This window comes from Apium graveolens, chromosome 1 (assembly GCF_009905375.1).
Source record: "Apium graveolens cultivar Ventura chromosome 1, ASM990537v1, whole genome shotgun sequence".
Lineage (NCBI taxonomy): Eukaryota > Viridiplantae > Streptophyta > Magnoliopsida > Apiales > Apiaceae > Apium > Apium graveolens.
Window position 1 is genome coordinate 25,393,105 of NC_133647.1, and position 26,284 is coordinate 25,419,388.

Consider the following 26,284-nt stretch of genomic DNA (forward strand, 5'->3'; position numbering starts at 1 on the left):
ATACCATTTCTGTAACACCCCCAGATCCGGGGTCGGGGATCCGGGTCGTCACGGTCTTTCTTTCCACAATATCACTTCACTTAATTAATAATAAATAACCTTATGTTGTGACCCCACACTAACACACACCACAACCCGTTATAGTCTCAGAGATGAAATTGAAATAAGTACAAGTCTTTGAATCCACAATTTAAAAGTTATTACAACCCAAAATGATTACTTGATAATTTACAGTTAATTGCCATTATCTGCCACAAGTTATAATTATACATAATTTGATTCTCAAAAGTAGAGTGCCTGGTCTACCAATAGATCTACCTCTGCAGCTATAGCAGCTACAACATCATCGGGAAGACGCCGGACGCTTCCCATGCGCTTGCGCTGGGTCTGCTGGAGTCTGGCCATCTTTCCTAACTGTTGTTGTGTGATGAAAAAATAAAGCAAGAGTGAGCCTTACAGCTCGCAAGATAATATATAGTGATAACAATAATATAAGTATCTAAATGGATACTTACTAGAATCTTTTATCATGTGTAAGATAATTACTTACTAGATATAAGTAAAAACAAGGGATGAAGTTACCAGATACTTCACTACACTTATATCATTTATAAAGCTACTTGAACTACCACTGTTCAAAGTATAATGAGCTTTCAACAGTTCATCACATAGATGAGACTACAAGACAAGATTTGAATAGATTAAATCTTTGAAATATTATTAAAGGAAATGAAGTTATGATATACTTTATTAAGTTCTGATATATATATATATATATATCCACATATACATCTTCTTTATACATTTCCTGAAAACCTCTGTCATGTAAAGTATGAACAGAGTTTGAAACATCCAATGAATTTTGGAAAGGAAAAGAATTTTGGCATAAACCAGGTATCTTGCTGATCAGGCAAAGATACCAATAAGTAACCTTTTCTACTAGTAGATGGACGAATTCCCCACTGGTCATCACCCTGGTCGTAATAGGACCTTATGCTGGACTGCCACTCAGCCACTTATGCATTTGATGGACTCCCACTGAGCCACTTACACTATCATGGACGCCCACTGAGCCCATGTTGCTTATGCCGACTCAATAGATGGACTTACTTCCCGAACGTTGGGTAAGTAATCAATTCATTTACCAAAACTACAACCTTGTTGCGAATATAAAATACACCATAGAGCCGGATCCCTCAGGTTTTGAGCGAGTATTTAAATCCCCTTTTTAAAAGGAAGATCTTAAATATAAAAATGAGTTTTGGGATCCGCTCTAACCTTTAAAAATCATTTTGAAGACTCGAAAACACTTTAAAGAGTGTTTGGAGTAATGCTGATTTAATGAAGTAAATTAGTCCCAATATATTTAGAAAATGTCTGAATATTATTATTTAAATAATATTCTCATAAAGATAATCCTTATAAAAATAATCGAAGTAGAAGTATTAAAACTTATACTTGAAATGGATATTAAATAACCAAAGATATACTTATATAAAAGTACTATCTTTATTTAAATAATTGAAAATAAGTTTGATTATTGATACCTTATTCTTTAATGAAATAAAGAATATATTTCAGTAATAAGCGGAGTCGTAATACCTCGAATGAATATTATAAATAATATTCATAAAATACAGGAGTCATACATCCTCGAATGAATATCCAAGTAATATTCAATAATAATATAAAGGAGTCATAAGTCCTCGAATGAATATTCAAGTAATATTCAGTAATAATATGAAGTTATCGAATAACCCTTATTCAATTAATAGTTTTGAAAACTATAACCATATATATATATAAATATATATATACATATATACAAAATCTACCCGGGATCCTCGACTCCCGGTTTTAGAAAATGTTTTCACCTTTTGGGTCCCTATAATAAGGGTATATGCAAATTACCGCTATCCTCTAGCATAGGTATTATCAACTGAACCAATCAGATATATATGGCAAAAATACGAAACAGGCATGCATATGTACCATATAACATGCTACAATATATCGCAAGAATTTGCTATAACAAATATGCATTTAACGCAAGATCATGCATATACACAAATACATCACAACAACAGTTATAACGGGTAGAAAACTTGCCTGAGCGACTTGGGGTGATAAAAGGCTCGGGACGAGTCTGGTAACCTATAAACAACAAGTAAGTTGGAATTAAACCAAAGTCACTTGTAAATCTATACTTTAACTAACTTAGACTATAACGCTTGTTTTGCGCTTATTGATTCTCTTAAGTCACTCGGGTACCCTCGGCTCCACCATTTTTAATAAATTAACCTTTACGAGTTTTAAGGCGATTCCTTCGCGAGTGTCTTACCAACTGCCTAACACACTTACCATAAATGTTTCATACATTAATTAACCCTTTTTGGTCTTTAACCTATGTTTCAAAGTAAGGCGAGGGGGAAAAGTTTCATTCACGAAACGCCGTTACTTGAAACGGTCGTTTCTCCTAAACCGTGCATCGGAATCGAACGAACTACATATCAAAACGAAGCTCGTAACACGAGCTATTTAGACATGGCAATGGTCATAATCTAGCAGGGGGTTCTTGGGTCCTAATGTTATGCACAAAAACAGTCTAAAGAAAATCGAACGTTACGACGGCTATATTTACGCGATTTCCCAATTTTAAACCATTCAAAACCCATCCCAATTCAACCTCAAATCAATCATACAACTAACATCCATCCTTATCACATCATAACAGCCCCAATCAATTCAATTTTTAACATTCATACTTATGCCTAAGCTTGAATTTAACAATACTACATTCTTTTAACCAAAACAACAAGATTTACCATTCCATTTCAATACCACTTCAACCCAAACTCTAAACCACAAACATTAAGCTACAATATCACCATAATAATCAAAATCATCTTATTAAACATAGGAATCTAGGGTTTGGAGATGATATACCTTCCTTGAAGTGGTGGGAGTAGCTAGGAAGCCTTAAGAAGCTTTGAGAAGTCTTAGGGATGCTTGGATCTTAAAGGAAAACAAGAAAAATTTCAAGTTAAAAACTTGAAAACACTATTCATTGTCTTCTTCATTGATTTAATGAAGAAGATTGAGAAAGAATTGATGGCTTAAACTCATGATATAGCCCTAACTATGCATAAGGATGATTAGGGAATTAACTCACCAATTTAGGAAGCTTGGATCTTGAATTTTTGAAATTTCTTGCCTTTAGAATAGTAAAAAGCCGAGAGCAATTGAAGAATAATGCCTTGGTTTCTTTTTGTTTTGATGAAGAATGAATTATTTGGCTTGGTTGATTTGGTTTTGTTTTGTTTTTGGTTAATTACCAATTTAACCTTGATTTTGTGTGGTTAAAAATCCACCACATCTCCTTCCTTCCCATGTCATGCCTATGTCATGTTGTGATGTCATCTTTCCCTCCTTGTCCTCTTCTCATTAGTTGGGTGACATCACTCTCTCTAATCCCTTTGCTTAACTTCCTAATTGTTTGCCTAATGACCGCTGATCTGTTATACGGTTCGCTTAACTTTCGTTTTCGTTTATCGTTTGAAGGATCATACACGGGATCTTATTACTTAGGTTCCCATAACCTTTCTCAATACATTATATTCCTTTTTATGATCCTCTATTATAATCCTTTAATTTAAATCTTTTTTATCCTGTTACCTTATACTCAATTCTCTCCGTATCTAGTGTATTTCCGGGAAAAATCAAAGTGTTCGGAATTGGATTCTGACGATCTTTACATACACTCATATACCATATAAAGTACTAATAAAATCTCAGAATATCCATAATAGAACCCCTACATAGTGTGGCATGAAAAGTTCTCTCATTCAGCAAAAACACTATTCACAAGGGTTACAAAAAAGTTGAAAATTTTGGGGGTTATTACATCAATCACTGATTTTGAACGTTTCTGAGCATCAAATCGATCGATGTCAGTATCCAAATTGATCCTCTCGATCTGTTCTTTCGGATTCTGGTTTCAAAATCATGTTTTGATGTGTTAATTTTCAATTTCGATCTCTAGGGTTTATACCGATTTGGTACTTTTTGATTCTGAGGTTATTTGTTGAAATTGATGTTGTAAATAGCTTTATTTGATGGTTTATGATCGATTCTTGATAATTAATTTTACTAACGATTGTTTGAATTGATAGAACGATATCTAGGGTTTATGTTTTTTTTTAATTGATCATTTCTGATTTTAGGGATATCTGAGGTATGTTTGGATATGGGGTTTTGATTGAGGGTGTTATGAGCTTTATTTTAAGCTATGTAACGTAATTTTTGATGTACGATTTAAGCTAATCGGAATTTGACCGGACTTTAAGTCGGTATTGGCCGGAATCTTGTTTCCGGGGTTATTGATGTGTTTTGTTAATTGATTGGTGTTTAGAAGTAAGTTTAGAATTGATTCCCAGTAAAAACGAGTCCAAACGATTCGTGATTTGGCCTAAAAACGACTTCATCGGAATCTGGAAAGTTCGCCGGTTTCTGCTGCGTTTTCGCCGGAGAACAAGCTGTGGAGTTCGTCGATCACCTGCGACGTGGGGGTTGGGTTGCTGCAGATATAGGGAGGGTGTTGGAACAACTAATTGAACAGAATCGAGTCCAATAAACTCAAATTAAGCTCGCCGGAAACTGGTGGTATCGCCGGAATCTGGGTGGGTTGGATCGACCCTGGTCTGTTCTTCAGGACCCGTTTTCCTGGAAAATTCGACCCAGTTTTGATCTGAAAAACCCAATTGCTGATTTAGGATATTTGTTTCTGAATAAATAATTTACTTTTATTTTATTAAAATTAAAAATTAGATTTATTAATTCTAAAAATCTATTAAGAATTAGTTTAAAATTCTGAAAATTATTATTAATAATTCCTAAATTATTTTTATTTTGAATTTAGTTATTTAATTAGTTATTTAATTATTTAATTATTTATCTATTTATTTATTAGTTAGTAATTAATTAATAATTAAGGATTAAAATTAATCGAATAGTATTATTTAAAGATTCGATAATTAGTTAAATAAAACGAGTAATTGAACGATGAAATTAGAGTATGATTATTCGAGCGATAGTTAATTATTCGAAGAATATCAGAATAATTATTCGTAACGAATAATAAATACAGATAATCGATTAAATCATCGCAGTAGTTCAATAATTATGCGAGAAATGCGAGTAACTCGTAGTAATACGAGTAGTTAATCGTTGAATTGGAATATGATTCGAATAATAACTGATTTATTCGATAAATAACGTAACAGTTAATTGTATCGATTATTTATTTGTAAATAATCGATCTAATCAGTAATAATAAATTGTAAATATTTGTAATAAATTGTAATTAATCCTAATAATAATGGATTAATTATTTTAAAATATTAAATAATTATTTACTAATTATTTATTAGTTATTAATTATTTATTAATTATTTAAAAATGATTAATAACTTCGATAATTAATTAAATAATTTTCAATAAATCATAACATATTCATTTTAATTCCAAAAGTTATAGAAAAATCATTTTTGACTCTGATTTTTCTTAAATAATTATTTAAAAATTATTTTTGGGTTTAAAAATTAGTAATAATTATTTATATTGAATAATAAATTGAATTATCAGTGTTTAATTGATATTAATTAGACCGTTAGTCCGATTTGGGTAAAACGAAAGCCTTTTGACTCAGAAAAATGATTTTTTTTCATTAAAATAATAATAAAGCCTAATTTCTTCTAGAAATTAGTTGATTTGTTATTTGTTTGATTATCAGTCGAAATGCGTGCCGAGAAGAGTCCGAAAAATTCCAGAAAAATGGGAAATAAGGCAGATGATGATCAGTGAAGCGATCAGCGAGTCGATTTTAATTCTAAAAATTATTTTAACTATAAAAATGATTATGTACTTATGTGCTTATGTGTATTATGTGATTAATCAAGTCTTACTTGCTAATATATAATATACGAGTCATTCATAACCGCATGGGTAGACAATAGGAAAGATGTGAAGTCGATTAAAGATATAATTAAAGTATGAAATAACTTAACCAGTCTATTTTTGCTAACAGAAGCTAAGCCAGCAAGGCAGGTTGAGTAGGTGATAGACGAAGGTGATTTATTTGCAGTAAGTCGCACAGAAGGCAAGTTTCTCCCCTATTCTATTTTCAGAATAGTGATATTTCTTCAGATTTTTATCACGCTTGCACTCTTTTGATTCTCTTGTCTATATTTCATTTTGATTCTTGCTTATCCTTTCTATTTGACTTTATTGTTTATATTCCAATTGTTACTCACAATTATTGATATATCCTGGTGATTAGAATATGTCAAAGCATACTGATTGTTTCGGTTGCCATTCCAGGGACTGGATAATGATACTTTGGGGATTAAGTTTACTTAATCCTAAGGAAAGGGATATAACCGGATCCTTGTGATGGGCCGTAATTTCTGGGTGCCCGACGGGATTTGTATAGTGAGATATAGATCTGTACTGTATCCTGGCTGATCAGCAGGGTATAGATCCGAACTTGAGTCCAGTTTAGTTCATTGGTATTCGCCAGTAATGGCCTTCTTTCTATTCTCGCGGGGTTGTATCTTTGCAGATATACCCGGGTTACGGTTTTATTTAAATTGCTTTAACACTGCTTATATATTTTGCGGACTTGTTGAGCAATTTTTGGCTCACCCTTTTTGTTGTTATTCACCTTATTGTTTTCAGTTAAGAAGGAATATGAAACCCATCAGGACTTGAGTGGTAAAGAAGCGGGTCAAGCCTCGGGATCCTCTCATACCCAAGGTGTTGATCCTAATCCAGGAAGAAAGCTTTGAGTTTTCCGAACAGGTGGAATGTAGATAGTTAGTGTGTGTTTGAATAAAAGATGAACATAGTTTAAAACTGATTAGACAATGGTTTGTAATAAAGAGAGTTTGTGAGATTTTGAATTTTAGTTTGTAATAAAAGTAGTTAGTGGTTCTTGTTTTCATACTTCAACCTAAAAAGATCCTGGTTAGTGTTAAAGGGGTTTAGATTCATTTCTTTATTATTTGTTAATCAAATTGTACAGGTTTGGTGATTAGCTAGTAACCCCCAGACTTTTACCTCGGGTCTAGAGGGCGTTACAATGAGAGCCTGCATAAAGTTCACATACCATAGCTATCTGATTGACTCCATAGTTGGCTAAAGAATCGACCTTCATAGACAGCGCTTGGAGCTGCGCTGTAATAGCTGTAGGTGCATCAACTTCCAGAATACCAGCTACCTTCCCAAGCATCATCCTTTGAGTTAGGTTTTTATGCTCGTTTGCAGCCATAGTTTCAATGAGATTATAGGCTTCAGTATAGCTTTTGCCCCACAAGGCACCTCCAGCTGCTGCATCGAGCATGGGCCGAGATTGGGCCCCCAAACCATTGTAGAACCCAGTGATCACCATCCAGTCAGGCATACCATGATGTGGACACTTTCTCAACATCTCCTTATAGCGCTCCCAAGCTTCGCACATAGATTCTGTTGGTTGCTGCGCAAACTGAGTAAGAGCACTCCTCATAGCTGCAGTCTTGGCCATTGGATAGAACTTTACCAGAAACCTTTACGCAAGATCTTCCCAAGTAGTGATGGACCCAGCTGGTAAAGAATGTAACCAGTCCTTAGCTTTATCCCTCAGAGAGAATCGGAAGATCCTCAGCTTGATAGCCTCATCAGTAACACCATTATATTTGAAAGTACTACAGATCTCGACAAAATTCCTGATATTTTGGTGCCTATTCAGCTTCTATCTCTTTTGTGGATGTCTAGTAGAATGGTGCTCGTGCAACGAAAGTTGGCATTTATCAGTTTCGTGTTATCCGATTAGTGTCATCACCATCACATGCTAAGGTTAAGAAGAATGACTTTAAATGAAGTATTTAATAAGTTAGGATCCCATATTTATCATATATAGTAATTCAATCTCAATTCTCTTAGTTAATGCTATTTAGTATAATCTTTTAGTTTAATCAAAAACCAATTTGTTATATATCATAGCATTGAGCGATAACCATACATTGTTGCATAGGTGCATAAATTGAACTTAACCTAAACTAGTCTCTGTGGGAACGAATCTAATTTATATCTTATACTACTTGCGAACGCGTATACTTGCATGAATTTTAGCGCGTGTTTTCGCCCTATCAATTTTTTGTGATGAGTGGCATTTTATACCACTTAGAGCATCTTATATTGGCTTGAATTGATGTCTTGAAATCAAGTATTTTTTATATTTGATGCGTTTTTCTACTATTTTTGCATTTCAGGGTATAACTTGCGAATTTAGAGGGAATTCATCAAAATAAGCCTAGGGAAGTACTTGGAATCAGTTGCGGGGAGTTGTGCGAAGAAATCAGTAAAATCAGGACCAGAAATTGGAATTTTCCAGAAGCTGTCCAGGCGCCCGCCTGGGATGTGGGGCGATCGCCTGGAGGTGCAGATGCCCGCCTGAGAGATGGGGCGGCTGCCTGGGATCGGAATAATTAATTCTGGATTTTCTAATTAGACTTCTAGTGGGCTTTTGACGTCGCTGTTTCTTGTGGATTCTTATATAAGCAATCTTGGGAGACGTTTCACAATAACAAGCAACAAAGAACAAGTATCAAGCAAGCAAGGAGCAAGGAGAGAAGATTAAGAAGACCATTTTAGCACACCACAATGAAGAAGAGGAAGCATACATTATCTTGTGATTCTTTTATTCGTTGTAACAGTGGATGCTAGTTTTCTTTACTTTGAACCTTAATACTCTTGTGACCTACTCTAGTTTTAATAAGTATTTTTATTAGTTTATATTGTCGTGTTATTATCATGTTTTCATAAGAACCCATGATGACGATGAGTTCTATCATGGGCTAATTGTAATCATGGGGTCGTAGCGGATTTACTATGGATTTCTTTGGTTAATTGTTTAATACCTTGGTATGTGATGATTGTATGATATCTAGCATAGGTTGTGCTTATTCGTCTTATGTGCGTCGCGAACATATAAGATAGCCTGTTAATCTTTTGTGAAGCGACAGTGAATCTTGAGATTTAGAACTTGCCATGCTAGCATATGTTCATGTATTGTATGCATGATTAGTGGGTAACTCTAACCGTTTTAATTGCCCTGTGTAATCATAATAAATAACTTGCGCTTAAATCGTTATGTTGTCAAATTCTGTAGACATATAGGGTCTCAACATAATTGATGCCTATTCAATTCTATCTTATTTGTGGATGCTTGGTAGAGTGGTACTTGTGCAACGAAAGTTGGCTTTTATCAGTTCCGTGTTGTTCGATTAATGTCATCACCGTTACATGCTAAGGGTAATAACAATAACTATTGAATGAAGTAGTAATGAAGTTATGATCTCATGTGAGTTTAATATTGTTAATTCAAGTGTCAATTTAAGTGTTTAATTTTCGTGGTTATTAATTAGTTAATCAAACTTAAGTGTTATTATCTTGACATTGAGAAGTAATCATACATTGGTGAGTAAGTGTTAATTAAACATAATTAGTTTGAGTCTCTATGGGAACGAACTAGAAATTATTCTATAAAATAAAATAAAAACTATATGAAAAAAAATATGCAACTATATGAACTAAACTACTATCATGAATATGCAACTACATGACACACACACATATATTCCTTAACTACCACCCCCAAACTTAAAATCTTCACTGTCCCCAGTGAAGGTAATAGAAAGGAACACAGGGTATACCTACTCAGAGAAATCATCATCATCACCCTCAGAGGGTGGAGTGTCAGGAGGCGGATAAGAAGAGTCCTTACCAAAGATGGGCCACTGGATGTCAGCTCCAAGGCCTCTGAAAGAAGTCCCAAGTGCTAGGGTGAGCTCCTGCGCAAACCTACTCTGCGACTCATACATCGCATACATCCTCTCGGAAAGCCTCCTGTACTGGACATCAGTCATCCCTGAACCATCACCTCCCTGGGCTCTAGAAGAACCTGCCTCTCCATGAGCCTGACTGGGCCTAGCCATCGTAGCACCAGCTGCTGGACGTCCTCCTGGAAGATGATATTCCAAACCATGCTCATCGGGCTCTCCACCTATCCACTCCTGTATCGTATTCAGCATCGATGAATCGATAGGAGCGGTCGGCATCTGCAGCTGCTCATAAGAAGGTCAGTGGACTCCAACTGCCTTACACAGCTTCGTGACAACAGAGGCATAAGGGATGTTATTATGCATCCTCCCCCTAAAAAACTTCAAAATCCCTTGGTAGATGAACTCAACAAGGTCCACATAATACTCCTCATTTAAAATCCCCCACAACAACTTGGCTCTCTCAACTATAACCTCATGTGCATACGAAGAAGGCAAAATATTAGCACAAATAAAGGCATTTCATGCACGGGCATACCTGTTCATCGCAACAGCCGGGAAAGAACGATACTCATTAGATCCCGTCTTAAACTTCCACATCGTGCCCGGCTGACAGAGAGTAGCAATAATCAAATCCGAGTAAAAATCCTTAGGGGTCTTCTCATTTCAATTATCCTCCTGGGGCTTCCTTTGTCGATGCCCAATAACACGGCGAATCACCTCGGGCTGATAATCAACCGTAAGCCCACGAACAACAGAGTACCCATTCTTGTCGGCCTAGGCATTCGCATAGAACTCGCGAACAACACTCATCGGGACCTCCTCAGGAGACTCGCAAAAAGTGATCCAACCCTTCTCTGCAATCATCGGCAATAACTCACCATCCCTCCCTGATGGCAAAAATCCCCTCTCCTTCAGAATCGGCTTAGTTAGAAGCCTAGCATACTCCTCCTCAGCAGCCCTATCCACCAATCGGGGCCTCGCAGTAGTACCACTTGAAGAATCAGCAGTAGGAATGGTGATGCTGTTATCGATAGTTCGAGATCTCTTTGGGGCCATTGAAACTGAGAATAAGAGTTGTAGAGTTGTGTTTTGTGTGTAGGAAAGGGTTTGTAAGTTGAAAGTATATGGGAGTGTATATGGAGAGGTTGTGTGTATATATAGGGTAAGATTTAGGTTTAGAAATTTATTAGGAGTGGGGTTTGTGGCTGTTTGTAGGAGAAAATTCGTGGGTTAATGGGGTTATGGATATGGAATTGTTTTTGTGTTTTATTTTATGTTTTTTTTATAAGGCTGAATTTTTTTTTCCAGACAGTAGGTCTTCAGGCGGTCGCCTGGAACTAGCAGGCGGGCGCCTGCCAGCAAGCGGCCGCCTGGAACCTGCAGGCGGGCGCCTGGTAGGTTCCTGAATTATTTTTTTTTGCTTTTTTTTCCTGATTTTTTTGGATTTTTGGATAGAGTACTAACTTCTAAAGGTTCCTATAGTCTCACATCTTGGGTTGCCTCCCAAGAAGCGCTTCTTTTACGTCATTAGCTTGAAGTAGAGTAGTTCGATCAAGTTGACAATAAAACGGCACTAACAACTTCCCGGTTTGCCCTGTTCCCATAATAGTGCTTCAATCTCTGACCATTAACTTTGAATGCTTGGCCCGGATAATTCTCAAAAATTTCCACCGCTCCGTGTGGAAACATAGTTTTGACGATAAATGGTCCAGACCACCTTGATTTCAACTTTCCAGGAAAAAGTCGGAGACGAGAGTTGAATAAAAGAATTTGTTGCCCCGACACAAATAACTTAGGAGGTAACTTCCTGTCGTGCCACCTTTTCACTTTTTCCTTGTACATTTTGTTGTTTTCGTACGCTTGCAGTCGAAATTCATCAAGTTCATTTAATTGAAGCATTCGCTTCTTCCCAGCTGCATCTAGATCAAGGTTTAACTTCTTAAGTGCCCAATAAGCCTTATGCTCAAGCTCCGCAGGTAAATGACATCCCTTACCATAGACAAGTTGAAACGGGGACATCCCAAGTGGAGTCTTGTATGCTGTTCTATAAGCCCAAACAACTTCATCGAGCTTCAAAGACCAATCTTTCCTTGACGGACAAACAACTTTCTCTAGAATACGCTTGATCTCTCTATTAGACACTTCAGCTTGACCATTAGTTTACGGATGATAGGCAAAAGCAATACGATGATTCACATTGTAGTGCTGCATCATAGAAGTGAACTTATGATTGCAGAAATGCGACCCCTCATCACTTATGATAACTCGTGGCGTTCCAAACCTTGTGAATATCTGCTTATGAAGAAAACTCAACACTACCTTTGCATCATTCGTCGGTAGAGCCTTGACTTCTACCCATTTCGAGACATAATCGACTGCCGGCAAGATGTACTGATTATTGCAGGACGAGATAAATGGTCCCATGAAATCGATTCCCCATATATCGAAGACCTCAACTTCAAGCATCACATTTAAAGGCATTTCATCCTTTCTAGTAAGATTCCCAACTCTTTGGCAATGATCACACCTTAAAATGAACTGATGTGCATCCTTAAACAATGTAGGCTAGAAAAAACCTGCTTGAAAAATACGAGCTGCTGTCTTTTTACCACCATAATGTCCACCATAAACTGTGGAATGACAGTCTCATAATATCCCCTCCGTCTCACAGAATGAGATACATCTCCTGATGATCTGGTCAGCTCCTTGTCTTAATAAATATGGTTCATCCCACATGTACCACTTCACCTCATACAGAAACTTCTTCTTTTGAGCCGCATTCATATTAGGAGGCACTATATTGCTGACAAGATAGTTCACAATGTCTGCGAACCATAGCTCTTCCTCTTGAACTGCGAACAACTGCTCATCCGGAAAAGATTCGTTGATCAATGTCTTATCATGTGAAGTAGAATCGGGATTCTCCAATCTAGAGAGATGGTCAGCTACTTGATTTTCAGTACCTTTTCAATCCTTGATCTCTAGCTCAAATTCCTGTATCAAGAGCACCCAACGAATAAATCTAGGCTTCGAATCCTTCTTTGAGACCATATAGCGAATGGCAGCGTGATCAGTGAATACTGTCACCTTTGTCCCAAGTAGATAAGATCAAAATTTTTCGAAACCAAAAACTATAGCCAAGAGCTCCTTCTCAGTAGTGGTGTAGTTAATTTGAGCTTCATTAAGCGTCTTACTAGCATAGTAGACCACATGAAAAATATTATTCTTGTGCTGCCCAAGAAGTGCTCCCATTGCATAATCACTCGTATTGCACATCATCTCAAAAGGTTTTGTCCAATCAGGTGCCGCAATAACTGGTGCAGTTATTCAACTCTTCTTGAGAGTCTCAAATGCTGCCAAGCATTCATCATCAAATTTGAAAGGCACATCTTTCTTGAGCAAGTTGCACAATGGCTTAGATATCTTAGAGAAGTCCTTGATGAAACGGCGATAAAAACCCGCATGATCAAGAAAACTATGGATTCCTTTCATAGAAATAGGTGGCGGAAGATTTTCAATGACTCCCACCTTGGCTATATCCACCTCAAGACCTTTACTAGAGACTTTATGCCCAAGAATGATGCCTTGTTGCACCATGAAGTGACATTTTTCCCAATTGAGCACCAAATTAGTTTCTACACACCTTTTGAGCACCGAACGGAGATTATTCAAACATTCATCAAAGGAATGTCCAAAGACGGAGAAGTCGTCCATGAACACTTCGACATTATTTCTAATCATATCAGAGAATATAGCCATCATGCATCTCTGAAAAGTGGCAGGTGCACCACATAAGCCAAAAGAAACTCTACAAAAAGCAAACGTGCCAAATGGACAAGTGAAAGTAGTCTTTTCTTGATCTTCTGGTGCAATGCAAATCTGATTATAACCCGAATAGCCATCCAGAAGATAATAATACTCATGACCAGCCAACCTGTCAAGCATTTGATCAATAAATGGAAGAGGGAAATGATCCTTCCTCGTGGCTTTGTTTAACTTTCTGTAGTCCATGCATACCCTCCATCCTGTGACTGTTCGAGTGGGGATGAGCTCGTTCTTTTCATTTGGTACCAAAGTAATACTTCCTTTCTTAGGTACACATTGCACATGGCTCACCCAAGAACTGTCAGAAATAGGATATATGATTTCTGCATCCAGCCACTTCAAAATTTCCTTCTTCACCACTTCTTTCATGATAGGATTCAGTCTTCGCTGTTGCTCAACAGTTGGCTTGCTACCTTACTCTAGTAGAATTTTATGCATACAGTATGAAGGGCTGATCCCTTTTATATCTGCAATAGTCCATCCGATGGCCGATTTGAATTCTCTTAAGATCCTCAAGAGCTTGTCCTCATCGCTACCTGAAAGGTGAGATGCAATAATAACAGGCAAAGTAGATGCATCACCTAAGAAAGCATACCTCAGGTGTTCAGGCAATGGTTTAAGCTCCAAAGTAGGTGCTTCCTCAATAGATGGTTTGAGCTTTCCCTCAGCATTCTTGAGATCAGTATTACCAAGAAATTCAAATGGCATGTCTAGCTTTCGCTTCCAAGGAGAAGCATTTAGAAATTATAGTTGCTCATTGCCTTCCTCATCTTCACTGTCAAATTCCCCCAATAAGGCTTTTTCTAAGACATCAGACCTTAGCACATGATCAAGTTTTGAAGTTACCGCAGAATCAATCAACTCCACCTTGAAGCACTCCTCATCTTCTGTAGGGAATTTCATTGAATTGAATACATTGAAAGTTGCATCCTGATCTTGCACCCGCATAGTAAGTTCACCTTTTTGCACATCTATCAAGGTACGGCCTGTAGCCAAGAAAGGTCTTCCCAAGATTATGGGAATCTTCTTATCTTCCTCGAAATCCAGAATGAAAAAGTCTGCAGGAAAGATGAGCTTATCCACCTTTACTAACACCTCCTCCATGATGCCTCGTAGGTATGTAATAGAACGATCATCTAATTGTAGAGTCATGTAGGTGGGCTTTGGATCAGGAAAATTCAGCTTTTTGAAGATAGACAACGACATCAGATTGATACTTGCTCCCAAATCGCAAAGGCACATGTCGACTGACAACTTGCCAATGGTGCAAGGAATGGTGAAGCTACCTGGATCCTTAAGCTTCGGAGGTAATTTTTGTTGCAGCACAACACTGCACTCTTCCGTTAGAGCAACGGTATCAAGTTCGTCCAGTTTCACCTTCCTTGAAAGAATACCTTTCATGAATTTCGTATAACTAGGCATTTGCTCCAAAGTCTCAGCGAAAGGTATGTTGATGTTAAGTTTCTTGAACACCTCCAGAAACTTACCAAATTGCTTATCCAGCTTTTGTTTTTGCAATCGTTTAGGAAAAGGTGGTAGAGGATAGAGCTGTTTCTCCCCTGTATTACCCTCAGGCAGAGTGTGTTCAATAGTAGTCTTCCTCTGTTCCGCCTCTTTCTCCTTTTGCTTCTCTTCTCCATCTTCAACTTCAGCTTCTCCATCTTTTGCTTTTTCAGCTTCAACAACTTTTGCAGACCTTAAGGTAATAGCTTTGACTTGCTTTTTAGCTTCCTTCCTGCCTGGCACTTCAGTATCGCTGGGAAGTGTGCCAGGTTGACGATTATGCACGGCATTGGCTATTTGACCGATTTGATTCTCCAAGGTCTTGATAGAAACAGCCTGACTTTTGCACAACAACTTTAGCTCCTCGAAATCAGCACTAGAACGTGGAGCAGCACCTTCTTATTGAGGATATGATTGCCTTTGAGCATATTGCTGAGGTTGCTGGAATCCAGGTGGATTAAACTGCTTACTTACAGCTTGCTGATATGGTTGCTGAACAGCATTCTGAGTATTGCTCCAGCTGAAATTGGGATGATTTCTATTATTAGGATGATAAGTAGCTGGCACAGGCTGCTGCGGTCGCTAATAATTATTCACATACTGAACAGATTCATTAACAAGAGAACACTGATCCGTAGCATGAGAGCCTGCACTAAGCTCACAGACCATAGATATTTGATTGACTCTATAGTTGGCTAAAGAATCGACCTTCATAGACAGCGCTTGGAGCTGCGCTGTAATAGCTGTGGCTGCATCAACTTCCAGAATACCTGCTACCTTCCCAGGCATCATCCTTTGAGTTGGGTTTTTATGCTCATTTGCAGCCATAGTTTCAATGAGATTATAGGCTTCAGTATAGCTTTTGGCCCACAAGGCGCCTCTAGCTGCTGCATCGAGCATGTGCCGAGATTGGGCCCCCAAACCATTGTAGAACCCAGTGATCACCATCTAGTCAGGCATACCATGATGTGGACACTTTCTCAACATCTCCTTTTAGCGCTCTCAAGCTTCACACATAGATTCTGTTGGTTGCTGCGCAAACTGAGTAAGAGCACTCCTCATAGCTGCAGTCTTGGCGATTGGATAGAACTTGCGCCAAAAACTTTTGCGCAAGATCTTCCCAAGTAGTGATGGACCCAACTGGTAAAGAATGTAACCAGTCCTTAGCTTTATCCTTCAGAGAGAATGGGAAAAGCCTCTGCTTGATAGCCTCATCGGTAAAACCATTATATTTGAAAGTACTACAGATCTTGACAAAATTCCTGATATGCATGTTGGGATCTTCAGTCGCACCACCTCCGAAAGAAACAAATTTTGTACCATCTGGATAGTGCCCAACTTGATTTCAAAAGTATTCACCTGAATAGCTGGATGAATGATGCTTGCCTGAATGTCATCAATTTTAGGCCGAGAAAAGTCCATAAGAGCTGGATCTGCTGGAACTATACGATCACCCATGATTACCGGTTCTTTCTTTTCACTCTCTTTATCCGAATCTTCAAAATCTATCTTCTCCGGAATATCAAGAACTGAGTCTGTCTCCTCAGCCCTATCTAGAGTCCTCTTGCGAGTGTGAGAACGTGTTTGCATAAATGCTCACTAGAGTACCTGAAACACAACCGGAAACAATAAGTAACAAGTCTTAATCAATGAGTCCTAATGACCACTGATGGCAAGTACATAAACTAAACAACTTAACACCGAGTCCCCGGCAGCGGCGCTAAAACTTGTTAGGCACAAAGCATGCGCTAATAATTCACGCAAGTATACGCGTTCGCAAGTAATATAGAATAATTTCTAGTTCGTTCCCACAGAGACTCAGACTAATTATGTTTAATTAACACTTACTCATCAATGTATGATTACTTCTCAATGTCAAGACAATAACACTTAAGATTGATTAACTAACTAATAACTACGAAAATTAAACACTTAAATTGACACTTGAATTAACAATATTAAACTCACATAAGATCATAACTTCATTACTACTTCATTCAATAATTATTGTTATTACCCTTAGCATGTAACGGTGATGACATTGATCGAACAACATGAAACTGATAAAAGCCAACTTTCGTTGCACAAGTACCATTCTACCAAGCATCCACAATTAAGATATAATTTGAATAGGCATCAATTATGTTGAGACCATATATGTCTACAGAATTTGACAACATAACGATTTAAGCGCAAGTTATTCATTATGATTACACAGGGCAAGTAAAACGGTTAGAGTTACCCACTAATCATGCATACAATACATGAACCTAGGCTAGCATGACAAGTTCTAAATCTCAAGATTCACTGTCGCTTCACAAGAGATTAACAGGCTATCTTATATGTTCGCGACGCACATAAGACGAATAAGCACAACATATGCTAGATATCATACAATTATCACATACCAAGGTATTAAACAATTAACCAAAGAAATCCATAGTAAATCCGTTATGACCCCATGATTACGATTAACCCATGATATAACTCATCGTCACCATGGGTTCATATGAAAACATGATAATAACACGCAATATAAACTAATAAAAATACTTATTAAAACCAGAGTACGTCACAAGAGTATTAAGGTTCAAAGTAAAGAAAACTAGCATCCACTATTACAATGAATAAAAGAATCACAAGATAACATATGTTTCCTCTTCTTCGTTGTGGTGTCCTAAAACGGTCTTCTTAATCTTCTCTCCTTGCTCCTTGTTTGCTTTATACTTGTTCTTTGTTGCTTGTTATTGTGAAACGTCCCAAGATTGCTTATATAAGAATCCACAAGAAACAGCGCCGTCAGAAGCCCACTAGAAGTCTAATTAGAAAATCCATAATTAATTATTCCGACCCCAGGCGGCTGCCCCAGCTCTCAGGCGGGCGCCTGCACCTCCAGGCGGGCGCCTGCACCTCCAGGCGGGCGCCTGCACCTCCAGGCGGGCGCCTGCACCTCCAGGCGGTCGCCCCACATCCCAGGCGGGCGCCTTGACAGCTTGTGGAAAATTCCAATTTCTGGTCCTGATTTTGCTGATTTCTTCGCACAACTCCCCGCAACTGATCCCAAGTACTTCCCTAGGCTTATTTTGATGAATTCCCCCTAAATTCGCAAGTTATACCCTGAAATGTAAAAACACAAGAAAAATGCATCAAATACACAAAATACTTGATTTCAAGACCTCAATTCAAGCCATTATAAGACGTTCTAAGTGGTATAAAATGCCACTCATCAAATGTCTGTGAAGACATTTCCTTGTGACTCATCAGGTAAATCTAGATCGTTGTCAACAAGTTGCCGATCTGCACCTATGTCAAATCCACTATCCGTAGATGCATCCAGGGGATTTAAGCCTAGGGAGGTAGACACTGACCACTGACATATGGCTATTGGATCGGTATCATCTCCTAACACCTGTAAAGGCAATTGGTCCATTAAAGAACCTTGAACAATCGAATCTGACCGTAAAATGGTCAAAACTCTTGTTTCCGTAAACTCATCCTTTATGTGTGTAACCTAACCTTGTGCATCAAGAATTATTTATCTTTGAGGTAGTGACACTACATCGAATACCCTGGCCCACAGGAGAATTTCAATAGACGCACCCTGTTAAGAGGATGAATCCAGTAACTGTTTTTGTGCCTTTTCAGCCATTACATCATTTTGAGAAAATGTATGGGGAATAGAAGTTGTCTCGGTTTAAATACTACTCATCTTTGTAGGAGACAGAGCTGCTGGGTTGACTTCAGAACCTTCCTTATATGGTGGTGCACTAAGGGACTTTCTCCCGCACTCTCATTCATACTTTATTTTAGGGGTAAGAGAGTGTTGGTTGGTTCTATTTCTGTGTTTGTCTTTACAGTCTGGGATAGAAGTTGTGGGTTTTCAACCTCATGACTATCAAATGAAAGAATGCCATTGGAGGCTGAACCTGTATCATAGAGCATATGACAATATCGAGATAAAATGCACTTAAGATCTATAATGAATGAAAAAATGCATTTAATCTTTGAGAAAAATCATGTATAATAGTGATTTCAAAAGATTTTAATAAAATAAGCAACCACCACCGTAAAAAGAAGTTTGATTTTTCTCTTAAAACTGTCCTAGTGCTCGAGTCTGTTTTTATGCATAAAGAGATAAATACTCATGTCTTTTAATATGAAAAAGACACAGACTCATGACCTAGCAGTAATAAGAAGAGAAAGAAAGATTTTGTCTTTCAATATGAATCAGTTTTTAAAAAAAGTATTGATCACTTAGAGTAAAGTCTAAGCAATTCTCATTCATGTCAAAAGCTCCATAATCTATCTTTATAAGATTATAATCAACAAAATTGTTTATTGATTAATAACCTTAATAAGAATGACTATGTTGCTAATTTTAAATTACAGTGAATCTTTCAGAAATAACAAAGCATATAAATTCACTAGAAATTAAAATTTCACAATTATCTGCAACAAAATATTAACAATATATCATTGACTGATACTCGTCAAGTACTTTAAATACCAATAATTATGTTGCACCCTACTTTAATATAATTTAAATCATGAAACTGATTTGACATGGAATTGTCTAACATCATAATTCAAATATATTATAATAAGATATCAATGAATTAAATACCAACTATATATTAAAGAGACATTAGCATTCAATTTCATATATTATACACTTGTTAACTCCTAACAACTATAATATCTCAAACAGTGCCGGTTCGATAAACAAAGCAATATTAACCAACATTGTCTTGTTTGCATTCTTTGAAAAATATTCTAAGTTCCAAATACTTTGATCCATTGAGTATGGAATCTAATATAAAATTGTTTAGGAATGTGAAAATAAGTATAAGAATTGTTCTAAGTTGACAACATATGGTTACTTCTAATAAAGCATGAAACACAATAACCATAGTTGTACTTTAAGGAAGATTTTTACACTTTTTATATTAGTATAAGTGATTGAGGATACACATTGGATACTTAGAGGAGTTCTAAGTAATGTTACACATACTAATACTTCACAATTATTTCATAGTTAAACTCTTAACTAAATATCATTAACTGATATAAGTCAAAAATTAGCATACAACGAATCATGCTGCAATCATGATCCTGATTTAATTGAATTCTTGAGATGTAATCATTGCTAAATTCACTAAAACCAAAATCTCATAATTAACTTATAGCACATAAGTTACAACCAATATACTAGATATCAATTGTTGACAGATTTAGTTATAATCAATCATGCTGCTTATTTATTTTAAGTTAGTTTGAAGTCTGGAGCAAATAGAAATCATTGAATTGCTTCAATTTCCATAATCCAAACTACTTAAAATAAATATTAAATAAATAAATACTAAATATCTATGAGTTAGATACTAGAACTTAAATATTTTATAATTATTCTTGAATAATCACCAATAGGATATATGACTATATACATGGCACTCACTCTCTGGATAATTAGTAATTTTAGAACTACTTTCTAAGCATATAAAATATTGAGAGTTTTATACGCATAACTTAGAAAATACTTCAACTTTTAATATTAGTGATTTTGGAAATCAACATTGATTACTCGGAATAAAAATTCTAAATAATATCACTAACACTAAAAGTATCACAATTATTCGTACAAGATACAAATAACTATGTTGCATCTTATTTTAATATAATTTAAATTATGAGACTGATATGGAATGGAATTGTCTACAATCATAATTTAAATTAATTAAAATAATATTCAAACTTAATGCTATAATACTTAACTACCACAAATATATATGACATTGTAATCATGATAATCAAGATAGTAGCACTAAGTATGAGATACTGGAATACTAATAAATTCACAAGTCCTTTAAATATTGAAGATTTAATACTTGTGAACTTATATTAAGAATTCCTTACAGATGGGATTTCCAACTAATATGCAATGAATGATATCCCACACTTACAAACCAGTCTTGAATGATTAATTTTAACAAGTGATTTAATAAGTGTTTCTGCAAGTAATTCTTTGACTAAAAGACATGCTCTCTAAAGTAATGATACCTGGTGTGAAGGTGCCTTGTCATAGAGTGTTCCACAGAGTTCTTGGATATGAAGTTGTTTCTTGATTAAAACAAGAAATCAATATTCTTTCATGAAGTTGACAGCTTCCCAAGATGCTTCTTCTGTCACCTAAGTTGACAGCTTTAGAGATGCTTCTCATGTCTTTCTTACAACGTACATAATCTATATCTATATAGCCAAATATGTTAAGCACAATATTTTTAGGGTAATCTAATTCAAGAGTTGATAGTCCCTTAAGATATCTAATAATCTTGTTAATAGCTATAAGATTGGATTCTCTAGGATCCACTTAGAACCTTGCACATTGGCATCTTGAGAACATTACATGTTATCTTGTTAGCATTTGAGTAAAAGAGTGAGCTTGTCATACCTCTATAGCTTGTCATTGTTACCTAAGTTACAGTAATCAAGCTTAAGTGGTTCCTATTGGTAAGTAGTCTTGACATGTTCAGAATCTTCCAAATTTGCATCTTCAAAAGATCCTTAACTTATATTGCCATCATTCTTTTGGTTTACTTGTGCTCCTAAAAGAATTATTCTTTTGGCTTGCTTGAGCTCCTAAAAGAATTATTCTTATGGCTTGCTTGAAGTAATCCCAAAAAGAATTGCAAATTCTCCAACATGCTCCTCCATACCTATTCTGCAATTATTTAGCAAATAATCTTGCACAAGTCTTTGTTAGTAGACCAACATATAACATTATCATTATATCACTACACATATATAACATTATGTTCGTGCCTAGTGATAAGATAGTTATTAATATGTCGACTCTACTAGTTCATATTTGAATGTAACTTCAGTTAGAGTGCCATACCATGTCCTTGACGATTTCTTGAGTAGTATACTAGTTCATACCAACCTAAAGTGAGATTGTGAAGAAGAGATAGACAGAGTCCAATAGATCTACAACTGCAAAGTCCATGAACTGTTGTGCATTGACTACTTTCATTGACACACCAACCAGGAGTACATTTGTTCACATTTACCATAGTCCAATTCCAGGTAGAATGTGCAACAGGTGCCTGATATGTCATAATATCCTCAAGTCTCGTCACTGGTGCTTTCTGTTAGATACTGCTTCCAGATAATAACCTAGCATCCAGTTTGGCCTTGTCCCTCGTAACAATGCCATTGTCATCCAGTTTTGACTTCTGGTTATCCTTGTATCAATTACAAAATTGTCATTTGGTTTGGATACCGGCTTCTCTTCAATCTACTTACTGACCGATTGAGTTCATTTTGCTTTGCAATCACCCAATCAATCCGGATCTATCGAAGCTTCTATAACTTTCTCAGTTTCTTCTTCAGATAGAAAACTAGAGAAATAATCATTCATACTCAGTAGCCCTGCTATTCATTACTCCACCATCTGGATCACTTAAGAACTAGGCTCTAGGAATAATATTGACATCGAACCCTTTGTTTCAGCAGATATGTTCTTTAGTTTCCTCTGATTTCCAATGAGGTGTTGTGTTTGAATGTTGATCCTTTTATTGCTCCCCGTAAGTTGTTGCCGAGATTTTCTAAAAATCCTTAACCTTGATGACTGGCTTCATTGAATTAATAAGTTGTGTCATTCACTGCCATTCCACTGCTTGGATATGAATCATTAATACCATTAATTTTTCCTTTAACAGCTTGGAGACTGGAGTTGTTGAACTGTACACTAAGACTTTCAATCATCTTCTGTTGATCAACCACAAACGCCTTGTAGGTTGTAAACTCCACCGAGTAGCCATGGAAAATATCCTAACTAGTCTTAGCTACAAATGCCAAGATCTTCAAACAACTGAAAATATTTCATTGTTTGTTTCTGTAGAATATTCTCTCCAAACACTTTCAGGTTATCCCGTGTTTTTTCTATTGGCCATTAACTCATTGGTGGTCTTCATGTATACATCTTAATCAAGGCTTGATCTTACTTGTTACAAACTGTTTTGACTGCTCCAACCCTTTGGTATTTAGAAAGTCTTGATTAACTTGATATTTCCCTTGTAGCTTTAATCAAGTTTTGATTCTTCCCTTGTACCACTGCATTCTGACACAGAGTTACCACTGCTGAATATGTCTCAAAATATTCTTGATGTTACATATATTAATCAGAACTGCTTCTTGAATTCAGTCCCATTATCTGACTATAAGATCATTTCTTTTATAGTTGCTTCCAGCTTGATCTTCTGATATGATCAATCACCATATGTGGTGTCTTGTCTTGAGAACGCATGAACAACAACTTTGTTTTAAGAGTAGCCATCACTCATCACTAAGGTATATCTTTGCTTTGATGTGATGTTGTCTTTGACTCCTCTTTCTGACATGCCTCACACTTACCATCTTCTAAATTCTAGATGAGGTAGTCCTCTCACTAAACCCATTTTACAAAAGAGTTCCTTGTGTTGATATTCAAGGGTAAGAGCTTCTAATGTCGTAGCCAAACTTTTGTCAGATGAAGCTTTATAGTAGAAACCATTGACTTCACCTTTCTTGAGATTCCAGCTTAGCTATGAGAATATTCTTCCCTTACTCTTAGAAGAGCAAGCTATTCAACCTTCCTGCTTCAGATGAGACACTAATCCTTTATTGAATTGTCATTTTGTCTTTGATGCAGAACTGTCTGATAAGAGGATTTGTGCCTTGATTCTTTAGTAAGAAAGATGCTTCAACTGTTATCAGTGACTCCAATTGTTGAATCTGTGATGACATCCCTTTTTCTGTATAGCTTGTCCCATGATGAAAACACTTGCTGTCATCTTCAAATATTATTGATGGAATAGCTTTTGTTGATCACATTTGATTGTGAGCCTCTTTCTTTGATCATATGCCTTGAGTAAGAATTACCAAGAATACATATGAAATAATTAACCTGATATGTCCTGCACTTACAAATGGATTAATAGTTCTTGGTACCCAACTTATCAGTTTGGCTCCAGATGGATTAGAGATTTTACTATAAATAAAGATAACAATAACTGTAACCTTATCATGCTAATTCTTATCTTTGACTGACCATTTTCTCCATTTTAATGCCCTTGACAAATTTGTCTCTAAGCTAGGGAAAAATGGTTCCAGCCTTACATAAGGAGGACTAGCAGTCTTTGCCTTATTGTAATTCTAAGTATGCTTTTTCTATCATTAATGCAAGTACTACGAGATGCATTCATGGCATGAAAATAAGCATTAAAATAGGAGTTCATGGCATTCATTCAGAAACATTATGCATAAGAATTAAGCAAGACAGATATGATATGGAACAAACAAAATTAACATATAAATCACTAATTCTATCTAGTCCAATCCTGTTGGTGTATCTCATCAAACTATCTCAATCCAATTATAAGTAACACATCTTAACAAACAATTCAGATCAAATGAATAAATCACATTGTAATATGATACAGGGGATAAGCATAAGCAAAAGTCTTAAGTGCTGGAAAATATATATCTCACTAAAGCAATTAATCATGTTCAACAAATATTCAAACACATATTTAAGATCATCTAAAGTGACACGCACAAGTTAAACATCAATCCTAGTTACCAGAAAAATAATCTAGTGAACTAGTTCAGCATTATCTATGTGTGATGGTATCATGCTTGTGCGAGTGTTAAATATTTAAACACTAAGATCTTATCATGCATTGAATATTGAAAACCAAATATTGCAGTGGTTCAAGAAATTGAAACCTAAGATATGTGAGTTGGACCATCTTCAAAGATTTCTATAAAAGCAAGATATTAATTATTCTCGTCATCTGATTTATCCCAACTCTTTTCCGTGCACTATAGGTTTTGACTGGCTGCTTCCCTAAGAAAACATTTCACTTTTGTCACAACTCTCAACTGAATCCCTACTCATCCTTGTTTGTCAAGCTTCTTGTTCTGTTGTAGCAAAACCCTTGATAGTTACTTGACACATATTGCTTGTCATACCTGTAGCTATCAATGTCACGCCCCCAACTTAAACAACAAATTAAATATAACTATTACAACATTTTAAAAGAAATAATATAACCAAATCCAAGATCTTACGGTTTAGGGTTTGGAACAGCCCAATACTACCAACTATTACATCTGATTTTAAATACCGAGTCCTCACACAAAACTACTATCTCTTATTCTACCTGAGCTCGCACATAAGCATCAGCATCACAGGTCTTACGGGCAGTCTGCTTGAATCTAACCATAGCTGCTAGCTGTAATATCAGGGTAAAGCAAGGAGTGAGCCAAATGCTCAACAAGTGCTAACAGTACGATACAAAACATAAATCGAGATATACATTAAAGAATGACAATAGAAAGACATAACCAATGATAACGAGGGATAAAACTATGGGTGATGGCATCATTTTTGCTTGTATCAAAACAATTTCAAAATCATGTCTTAATCAAAATCATTTTATGACGCTACGCATTACAGCCGGTGATCAGCCGCGAAGTAATCCCGAACCTCGCTGGGTTCTAAAACATTAATGGGAATCCCTAGGCAACTTTTAAGCCTAATATAAGTGTGGAAAGGACTCGCGTCTCAGTCCAAATCCACCATTCAAGAAACCATTTATCCCCCTTTGGGACTGAAAACCCACATTTTATTTATTTCAAAAACTGATGCCGAATTATACAAAAATCTCTTTTTACAGTAAACATTTTTATCAAGGAATTATAGATCAACTCGAAACACGGGAAATAAGGTACTGAATATCAGGGCCATGATTCACAAAACTATACTCTATTCAAGTAATTGAATGGTTTTCATATATCAAAGATTGGACTAGGGGATTTAGTGAGGCTATTGGATATTATAAAAGGGTAATGCCAAATTGGGCTTTAAGCAATGGTTTCTCATCAAGGTTCAAGTGCTGGATCATCAAGAAGGTAAGCTTCATGAATACTAAGGGTGTTAGGGTATGCAGAAATGATCTTTAACTCTGGATATATCAGAATTGTCAAGCTTTAGGATAAGAAAGAGGGTATCAATCAATGAGGAATCACGTTGGTAA

General features: G+C 36.3%; 2 non-coding genes across 2 annotated transcripts; both read left to right on the forward strand.

The window, feature by feature from the left end:
- Window positions 1-7,457: 7,457 nt before the first annotated feature.
- On the forward strand, window positions 7,458-7,564 carry LOC141680622 (small nucleolar RNA R71). The gene has a single exon (XR_012558374.1). It is a non-coding gene; the product is annotated as a small nucleolar RNA R71 (small nucleolar RNA).
- An 8,600-nt stretch (window positions 7,565-16,164) lies between these two features.
- On the forward strand, window positions 16,165-16,271 carry LOC141680545 (small nucleolar RNA R71). Its single transcript, XR_012558357.1, has one exon. It is a non-coding gene; the product is annotated as a small nucleolar RNA R71 (small nucleolar RNA).
- Window positions 16,272-26,284: the final 10,013 nt, after the last annotated feature.